This window comes from Amblyomma mixtum, chromosome 4 (genome assembly GCF_055824585.1).
Source record: "Amblyomma mixtum isolate Tamu chromosome 4, ASM5582458v1, whole genome shotgun sequence".
In the NCBI taxonomy this organism is placed as follows: Eukaryota; Metazoa; Arthropoda; class Arachnida; order Ixodida; family Ixodidae; genus Amblyomma; species Amblyomma mixtum.
In genome coordinates, this window is record NC_143015.1 from 135,891,244 (window position 1) to 135,901,712 (window position 10,469).

The 10,469-nt window shown below is 45.9% G+C and overlaps 1 long non-coding RNA gene across 1 annotated transcript; it reads right to left on the reverse strand.

Annotated features, from left to right (window-relative positions):
- Positions 1-523: 523 nt before the first annotated feature.
- Positions 524-10,026, reverse strand: LOC149348335 (uncharacterized). The gene is made up of 3 exons (XR_016292741.1): positions 9,797-10,026; positions 6,859-7,403; positions 524-4,208 (listed from the first exon to the last, which is right to left on the reverse strand). It is a non-coding gene; the product is annotated as an uncharacterized LOC149348335 (long non-coding RNA).
- Between the last annotated feature and the right edge of the window lie 443 nt (positions 10,027-10,469).

Here is a 10,469-nt window from a genome sequence, read left to right on the forward strand (position 1 = left end):
AAGGCTTGTGTGTGCAGCCACACAGGAGAGTTTGTCAACATACTCGAACATGGCACTCAGATGTGGTGACACTTCCACACCGGCTTGTTTGCATCGCTCGCTTGTAAGAGCTGCTGTTTTCACAAAGGTTGGCAGCATTTTCCAGGGGTTCATCAATGCAGCCTGCCAAGCATGGAGAAATAACTACTATAACTAAGCGACGCTGCATATTTATGCAAGATGACAAGTACCATATGAGCAATTTGTCTTCACCGGTGCAACAATGGCTGCTTTTTTCACTTTTGGGTATCTGACCAACGATCCATCTTTTGGGCCCATCCTTGGTAGTTGCTTGGCTTAGTGAGCCATTCTCATTGTAGTGCAGAGCAGTTAAAAAAAATTAAAGAAAACCATTTAGCAAGTAAATGCCCAAAAAGTGAGAGAAAATTACATAGTCTACACTTCATTACCCAGCAGCCATGCTTGAGTAGTGGAAAATATGTATTTGGGCGAACCAAAAAATAGTGCTGTGTAAGACTGTAAAGACTCAAGTAACACTTGTTGCTGGGCTAGTCGGTGCATTATTCTTCGTACAAAAGTTAGCGCAAAACACAAGACACTCACAAGAAAGGTGGACAGGACAACGCGCTACTGACAACTGATCCTTTATTGGAAAGAAACACGCAATATATAGGCACACCGTTACACCACCTATCAGATGCAGCAAATGTCAGAATGATGTAAAGGGTCATAAAAGCGATAAAGGGCACAGAGACTAAAAACACGACGTAGCTAAAGACGATAAAAAGCAGCGAAAGAACATTAAAAGCATGACACGTGGTGTATAGTTCCAAAGAAACATGACTGAATGGAATCCAACAGGATGATAACAAAACTATATTGTATAAAAAACGTAACAAATGCAGTAAAAAAACCACGTGAAGCAAGAAAACCCTGATAAAAAGGCATGTGCGCTGAACACTTCAGATTACATTGAGGGGAAAAAACACCTGTACACATGCTCGTACTCGGGAAAACCTTTCTAAAAAGTATTCTTCAGTTTTGTACAAGAAGATAGATGCATCGCTAACAGCATTTGCGCCCTTTATTCTGATCATAAAAGCTTCTTTTAATTAATGCGACACTCGATCATGGCCTCTACCTAAAAAAACGGTGTTTTCCAGAATGGGCCGGCAGCAGTTTTGTTCACAGTCCTTGCAATGAAGAGGCAGATTCGAACCTGTTCCTGTCCCCATCGAACGTTCATGCTCCCTCGACGTTTCATTTAGGCAACGCCCCGTTTGTCCAACATACACTTTTCCACATGTGAGTGGGATCTGATATGCTACAACCCTTTCACTGCATTCCACGTACCTACGGGCATGTCTGGTTCCACAAGATTTTTCTCCTCTTTTTTCCGAGTTGACACGAGGACACAACGAGGCTAGCCTACAGGGAGCGGAGAATACTACTGGAACCTTAAATTTAGATGCAACTTTTTTTAGATTATGGGCAACGCGGTGAGAGTAGGGAACCACTTCTGGCTTAATTCTTTCCTCAACAAGCTTAGGCTGCTTTCGTTCCACGCGTTTTATCCTATGAAGAAGGGACTCCACCACACTTGTCCGGACAGACTGTGGGAAGCCTGCATCCTGAAGCCTCACCATCTGAAACTGGATGCTCGTATCCATGGTATGGCAACAGGACTTCGCAATGGCGGCCTTCAAACCTGACATCGCAATGGCTCGCTTCACAGTCTTACAGTGCGCCGATTTATAAGACAAGAATCCCTTCTGGGCACGAGGGTGGTACATCCAGCACATCCTCTCATTGATTATGGAAAGTTCCAGGTCTAAAGACTGTAATTTATCACTTTCCGGTTGCTCCTGTGTAAATTTCAATCCTTCTCCGTTCTCTCTACAAATTCTTAAAATCTCGTTAACTGTGCCTAAGTAGGGCTGTGTGTCCTGTTTACTTAGAAGGATTAACAAATCATCGACGTACCTGAAAACCTTCAATACCTTATCTTTATCTAACTGCTGATTTACACTTTGATCAATCATTGAAAGTAAAATATTGCTTAGAACCAGCGCAACACAGGAACCAATACAAATCCCTTTCTTCTGTATAAACAAACCACTCTCCAACTCTACCACTGTAGCATTAAGGTAAAATTCTAACAAAGTAATAAAATTATCTAGTGACACAGCAGCTGTGTTTAGAAAGGACGTAACCCCACTTTCCTCAATGCATGCTTGTACGGCTTTAAACAATTCCTTATGAGGAATGGAACAGAAAAGATCTTTCGCATCAACAGAAAAGAAATACCCTATTTGCTGCTTATCTTTAAGAAATTCAATGATATCGCTTATCTTTAAGAAATTCAATGATATCGCTTATCTTTAAGAAATTCAATGATATCCAAAAGAGTTTTTTGTTGCGAAAGGATCAGTGACCCCAATCTGGTTCAGATGCTTCAAGAGGAACTTGACTCACAAGGCGTTGCCAAGATCCTTGTTCGCTTACAATGCAACGAAGTGGTACATCCTCTTTGTGGGTCTTAGCTGTAAAAACATGCTAAGACTTTTGCCCTTGGAGTCACTTACAGACTTTGCTAACCTTTGCAGCTCCAATTCATTGCAGAGGGCGACGGCTCTTGACTTTGCCTTCACGGGCTTGAGTTTTGACGGTTTAAAGTTCTTCTCAACGCCACAACAGGCTTTTTCATTATAAACCCCCTCTGGCACCACCCCAAAACCACCTTCCTTGTCAGCTTGCAGCAAACGAATGTTGTTCTCTTTGAAGTAATTCACCACTTTGTTGACCGTAGACCCATATCCGCCGGCTCTCTTGGGAGCCGTCCTAGCCAGCGCGTCCACTCCTTCCAGAAGGCATCGCTCACGATCCTCCGGCGGTGCCTTCCCAGCCACTCGCCTGTTCAGAGCCAGGAGCTCATGAGCCACTGTAGTTGGCTCAAGACCGAACTTCGGTCCTCTGCCTGTAGGTAGCATCACTCCTCTGTCGCCCATCAGCTTCCTCGTCAGATGTTTCAGTGGACGTCAGGGCACAATGTGACCGGTGAGGAAGCCCGCGGCATTTAAAAACAGCATGCCTGTACACCTTGTGACCGTTTAATGACGGTAGTCTGCACAGCTGAAAATAATTTGAAACAACAAATAAAAAACAGCCATGATGTAGAAATGCTGTGATCTAGTCTTTCCATATTTACGTACGGCTGAACTCTAACTAGTTGGGCAAACTGCACAAAAAGTATAATATGAATTAGTAGGAAACAAGCAAGGAAAAATGTTAACCACATGTTGCTATCTACAGCTGATGTGAAGCACGTGCATTATACAGAAGCACAGCACATGGCTAATATGCGCTGCGCTGATTGACTAGAACAGTGTCCACAGTTACTGTTAGATTTTACCCTCAAAACTGACTCATGACATGACCCCTTTCTTCACATATATGTTTTTCTGTTTGCTTTTAGACATAAGCTGTTATTCTTTTGTTGTATCTCAGTCTCCTTTCTTTTCTATTACACACAGCTTTGCACAAAACAAGTAGCAGTGTCAGGAATTGCTAGGAGGTAACCAGTATTATACCATGCAGAAGGGCACATGATTTAATCGACACATCCCCAGGGTCCGACAAATCATTGATGTTTGGACTGCCACATCTGTTTGCAATTCCGGGCGTGGTATGCAACTTGATGCTCCTGCGACACACAAAGCTTGTCGTCATATTTATGGAATGTTGATTCAGAGCCCACCTTTCTAATGAAGTCATGAAACAACAGCAACAGACACTGTATAAACAGGCACTGTGTTGATGGTGTTTGCATGAGTCGCATGCGTCTGCTCCAGTGCAAGCAAGAAGACGACAAATGCTGTTCCAAAGATTAATGAGGGACCTAGGTTACAACATGACAGGCACAAATACATGGTAGCAGAGAAATGCACACTCTGGCACTGGTATCTGACTGACACTTAGCACGTACCTGCTGAAGCATCTTGAGGGCATACAGGTGGCTTAGAATAATTTTTCCCTTCTCTCAAATCTCCTTGAATTCGTTTCACGTGCTCAGCTTGTTCATATTTCCCTTCCTCTTCAGCTCCACAATCTCCTGTTGGCTCAGGCACAACATCACTGAGGCAGGCAGCATGCTCTGTTGCTTCTTGCGCAATTTGTCGCATGTCCTCATTCAAGAGCTGCCCAACGACCTGCATTAAAAAAAGAATGATCAGTGAGAAAGTTTCTGTGACAGCAGAAAACATATGCATGCCTTTACCACCCTATTTGCATATAGCGTAAATGTTGGAAGCATATTACAGCAAAAATAGGACCGGATAAAGCCTAATCATTTCGAATATGTGGCAAAACAATTGAACTGGGATGGCAGTAAGTTGTGCAAAATGGTGCTTCATATATTTGAGACCATAAACCCTTATAGACCTTTTCAACAAGCCTCCAGGGGCACTGCCATTTTTAAATTCCTGGTAGGAAAAGCAAGGACGAGGGCGATGCCCAGCGGTGACGCCATATTGGACTGCAAGAAGTTCGTCACGTTCATGTGTCTGCAATTGTTTATGTGTGGTTTATTACTGCTCGCCTTGTTTTGGGAGAAAAAAATCTCCACATCGATGCTTATACGAGCATTTTTTGTGCACAAGACTTTGAAGAAGAGTTGAGCTTGTGAATATATGAATAACAGGCCGTTTTGTTCACCGTGAATGATTGGTCGACAGCATCAGCGCATTCAGCTGTTGACACTCCATCGTCGTGCGCGACGGGGACCCAGCCAACCAGGCTCATTATTATCGGCGATAAGATGACTGCTTATACAATTTAGTTGCAATAAATATTCACTCCATACCATTATCCGCATCTTGTTTGCCTGATACAGCTGCCGCGGATGGTCAGCTGCTGACCCTAAACACGCAGGTTTGATCCCGGCTGCGGCGGTTACATTTTGATGGCGTCTACAATACGGTGTGTTTCTCACCTTGAGTCGCTTTGAGATGTTAAACCTCAAACCATAATTCTGGGCTGACACGATACTGCGCATCGTTTTTTACTTCTACAGGAGCCGAGAAAGAGAATTTGTAATCTTAAAGTTGCCATGCCCGTGACGCTGAGTACTTCAGATGATCGTTGCATGCGCGTCATCTTTCGGAGAAATGTAAGCGAGTGCAGCGAGTCGATGAGCTCCGTGCAGCGTATAATATTCGGCATGCATGTCGCTGTCAATAAGAAAATAACGCTCTTGCCATTCTGAAGCCTAGCAGAGAGCATCAGCTAGCGGTAATCAACTTGTGTCGTCGCTTTCAGCTGTAATTAGAAGGGTGCACCGAATCACTATGTTGGAGTTGAATAAAGCTACGGCATGGATAACGTGGCCTGTATCGCAGTCCGTCTAGAGAAGAAAGCCTCGTTTTTGAGCAATGTTTATTCCTACCATCAGGCCATGGGAAGGTTAATGGTGCGGTGGGATACAAATGTTTGGTTAGGTTTATGGGGTTTAACTTCCCAAAGTGACTCGGGCTGCGAGACGCTGTAGCTGAGGGCTACAGAAATTTCGACAACCTGGGGTTCTCTAATGTGCACTGACATCGCACAGAACATGGGAGCCTTGGTTTTTGCCCCCATTCAAAAGCGGCAGCCGCGGTAGGAATTCCTTGAGCACAGTATCAGATTCATTTTAAAACCAGAGAAAAGATGGAACACCGAGAAGAGCAAAGCCTCTTCTTGTGCTCTTCTGTATGTTCTGTCCTTTGACTGGTTTTAAAATGAATGAATCAGTACAAACTTGCCCAGTCATCTACCTTGTTGAAACACAGTAGTCGACCATCCTAACCACTGTGGCCTCACAAATGCAGAATAGGAAAGGACTCCTCTTTCAGTTTTTATCCGCGACGGAAGCAACACTGAAATTGACAGTCAAGCGGAAAATAGTCACACACACTCTCCGGGCATGCACTCATAGCCATGGCTTGTTGCGACATGCCAGCTTCCCATGCAGTCCAGACAGAATGAGCAACATTGAGCGGTGCGTTACTCTCGCCGCCAGCAAGTTACTCTTGGGCTCTTGCCGCTTGGTCTGAGGCTTTTGACTGGAAGATGGCGCTCCCCGTGTAGAAAAGGTGTACACACAGTAAAATAAATGCACAGTCACACTCTGTATGACTAGTGACCCTCTGGTGGCCACCTTATCCTGGTTTCCGCTTAATAGCAAATGATGCTGCACAGTATCAAGTATGCGGGCGCACTGCTGGGCATCTATGTACAGACTTGGCAGCAGTGCCCGACTCGCATGGTTTCATAATGTGAGCTCACAACACCTGATGCTTGTTGCAAGTCCTACCATACGCGATAGTACATCACAAGTGACAGCAGTTATGATTTGGCCCCTTTGAGCTCTACCTGCACTTTCCCACTAAGTTGACGAAAGTTTTAGCACTGGCGTACGGTAAATATGCATGCTAACTACAGTAAACACAACCGTGCGGCAAATTGAGCTTGGCAAGCATGCACAGCAATGGTAGCTACGGCAAAGCGTGACGCCGTTGGCCATACCAGAGGTACGAAGGTGCTAAAACTCTCTAATAGTAGCTGTGCAGACTCGATAACACTTGTCTAGAGCACTCGAGTGGTGCTGTGTGGAGGAAATAAATCGTTTCTAGGGCAGGTACTGACTTTCAAGGCCAATATTTGCGCTCAAGCACAGCCCATAGCAAAGCAGGAGCAATAAGCTTTCACTTGATTTGCTCCAAAGCACTGTTCAAGCGTTCAAGAGAAGTGTGATCGGTCTGTCTTTTTACATGGCACAGTTCTTTCGCTTTTCAATTACTACGAAGCTAAACACGTACGCACCTCTTTCCGTCTCCTCTTTTCAAAAGGAGCGGTGAACCTTTCTCCCTTGCGGTTTCTAGGGAACACGGATGGCACAGCGTCAGGCTTCATCGCCGCCGTTTGAGAGACATGCCGAGGCTCCGCAGCAGAGCGAGACTTGTTTCATAGTCGCTATCGACGAAATGGTCCGAGCAAAGAAAATCGCGCTTGGCAGGTACCCACGTTGGTTGTGATGGCTGAGCCTCACGTATCCATATCCGTCGTAGTTTGGCATCCTTTGGAAAGGAGTGTCATGGTGTGTCTCCGCCGAACCCGCCTTTCATACAGCCTTGAGCCCAGCAGTGCCTCGGCATCTTGCTTCGTTGATCGGGCAAAGAACTCGAACGCAAGAAACTCAATCGCCGAAGCGACGATACCATCGACTCGCCCACTCCGCGGTCGGTCGAGGGCCCGAGACATGTGAGCTGCGGCAGCGGCGAGACGTTTGACGTTACGGCTGTCAATGGGGCAGTCAGGGCCTGGTCAGGGCAGACGCGCAGTCACTTCAGGCACCACCGCCAGGTGCACTGGTTCAACGAAAAAAAAAAATGAGCGAAATCGATGTTGTTGCGGCAGCAACAACATCGTAGCTGAGGCGAGCACTCAAACCTCCCGTCATGCCTCCCGTAGCCGAGGCGAGCACTCAAGAACGAGGCCACGGCTGCGGTGACGTACCACGGCTTCTATGCGCCTTTTATAGCTCCGTTTTCGGCCCGACAAGACAGATGGCGCTGCTTTTGTTGTGTAGAATCACTATAAAAACAAGCGAAGTAGTACTAAACGCTTGCAAAACCCACTGCGCGAGATTTAATTACTATAATTTTGCATTTCAAGTGAAATGACACTGCAAGATCTTTGCGCCATCTGCAGGCACAGGCACAAACTGTTTCAAAAGTTGCGCGCGTTTACATGCGTTGTCATACTTGCAAGAAGGAACTTAAGAAATGCCTTAAACACCATGCTCACTGTCTCACTTTTCAGTGAACACCTCGTGTAACGACCACAACGTCGATAAGTCATCAGCTGTGTGCATTTGTGTGTAGTGTTAATAATGTATTGCCGCAATGATCGTTTTCCACATACCACGTGTTCCTACAGGATATTTGGCAAACTACAGGATATTTGGTCTCAGACACTAGCGACATGATATCTTATAATAATCTTCATTTTTTTTATATGAATCAGTTAACATCAGAACATGCCTAGATTGTCTGGAATCGGCGGAAAACTGCAGTCGGCTGTTGCGGCGAGCGGAGCAGCCGATTTGAGAGGCTGCGCCATCTGGCAAATTGCAATGCAACCAATGTCTCTGTTCGCAGTTCCCCAGACGGCGCAGCCTCTGCTCCACTCGCAGGTTGTCCTTTATCACCGCTGCTCTTCATGCTCTATGTGATAAATATGGTAAGAAGGCTACAAGTAGGTAATCGAGGTTCTAATCCGGCGCACAGATTAGGCGGAAATGTCGTTAAGCAACGGCTCCCTAGTCTAAACGATATTGCCACGCGCCTAACGCGCCGCGCGGCCTCCGCGCTGAGTCGAAGACGACGAAGCGGCGGTGGGCTCTCGTGGCGCGCTGTTCTGTTCTTTGTCGTGGAAGCTGGCTCGATAATTAAAAAGAAGGCTCCCGGTCTTGGGTTCTCCCCGACGTCTACCTTCACGGCTCCTCTGGTCGTGACAATATTGTACAGCTAGCAGATAACTAGATTTGCAAGCTGTGTCAGTTTTAGCGCAACGAAGTCAGGTGTAATGATTTTTCAACGATACAACTAATCAGGTGCTTACCATACAAGGCCATGAAATGCAAATATCTTGGAATATGATTACAAGAAGTGCAGTTATGCACGGAAAAGCACTTAAGGCAAAAGGGCGGAGAGATGCCGGTATAATGAAACATAAAGGGCATACCGGGGTACAACAAGGAATAACGGTGCAGGGGCTTAATTTGGGGAATGCGGTTCTGTGCTTAAGAAGCTAAGAACACCTGAGGAAATTGGACGACAACAGGTTAACAGCTAAGGTATTTAAATGCATATATGTAGAAAGAGCGTCGACTCACAATAATATCGGAAAAGAACTAGGAAACTAACCATTAAGTATGCCGGACACGAGTACGAGGAAAGAAACGACAGGTTAAAAATGCGGAAGGTAAAAATTTGGTTAATAGACCTCTCCCTGATGTAAACAGTGTGACGTCAAAAAGGTGTGCCCCGATGGGCAAAATCGTCGACTTTCGGTTCTGAACCGGTTTTTCAGGTGCCGAGCACTGCCCCACCAGCTTTGTTCCCTGATTCGAAACGCCTGTCAGCCTTTCTTCTCCCACCTGGTACGGCGCATGTTTTGCCCATCGGACCAGAAACACGTGCGTTGATGACGTAGGCCGGGAGAGGTCTATTCACTGGAAAAGAAGCATAGTGTAGAACTATATCGATACTGGAAAAGGAAAATGATAACTCAAGAGGAAGTGCACCCCATCAAGCTAAGTCAGGGTGTCTCAATTAGAACGCGCAGCTACAAAAAGAAATTTAACGAAGATGACACATGTGCTGTGTGAGGTAGATTTGTGGAAACAATTGAACACCTCATAATACTATGTGATCGTATCCATCCGGATGTCGATGCAGACTCTCTCTGAGGCTCTAGGGTTTAGATAATAATGGCCATGTAAATAAATCTGCGGTGGATGTTAGCAAAAAGCGATTGGAAAATTAATGGCTGAAAAGCAGAGAGGTGACATAAAGTTAGAAGTGTAGGAAACAACCGTCTGTCCTTGTTCATGATTGTGAACTATTGTATCCTGACCACCATGACTGAAGTTGACAGGTTATCAGTGTTGTTCACGCAGCTCATGTGCACTCTTGGTTGTGAAGAGAGTATATTTTATGCGTTCCTTTTCAATAAACCTTCAGTTGCTAGTCAGCACCTGTCTCATCTTCTCTCTTGTCCCTGTTGCTGCGCTGTTTTCTTCAAGTATCCTTATTTGGTCATGCACCGTTGCACTGGAAAACTACAAATTTAAAGTACTGTCAACATTTGCCTGAACAATTTAGCCCGTATAAAATATTGTTACATTAGGCGGTGCATGCATAAGGAAGGAAGAAGACGAAGCTCTTGAGTTTTTGTGAAGAAGACGACGGTCGAGCAGTGTCGGCTGGTGCCTGCAGTAAACGCCTGTGGTTTTAAAGCCCTGTTTTCCGTGTCCGCTCTCTGCAATCCCAAGCGGAACTACCCCGTAACATCTTGGTGAAGGTGCGGGGTAGTTCCGCTTTTCTCGCGTGGGTAGTTTCTCGCGTGGGTCTGGACCTTCTAGGGCCTTTTCCGCTCTCCGCATCGGGGAACAAATGGATTGCGGTGGCCACTGATTACACCACACGCTACGCGGTCACACGAGCAATACCAACCAGTTGTGCAACCGATGTCGCTGCTTTCCTCCTCAACGACGTTATACTCGTCCATGGAGCTCCCCGCCAACTGCTCACCGACCGTGGCCGTTGCTTTCTTGCGCGTATAGTCGACGAGATCCTACGGTTGTGCAACGTTCGTCATTCTTTCACGACTGCCTACCATCCACAGACGAACGGGCTCACCGAACGCCT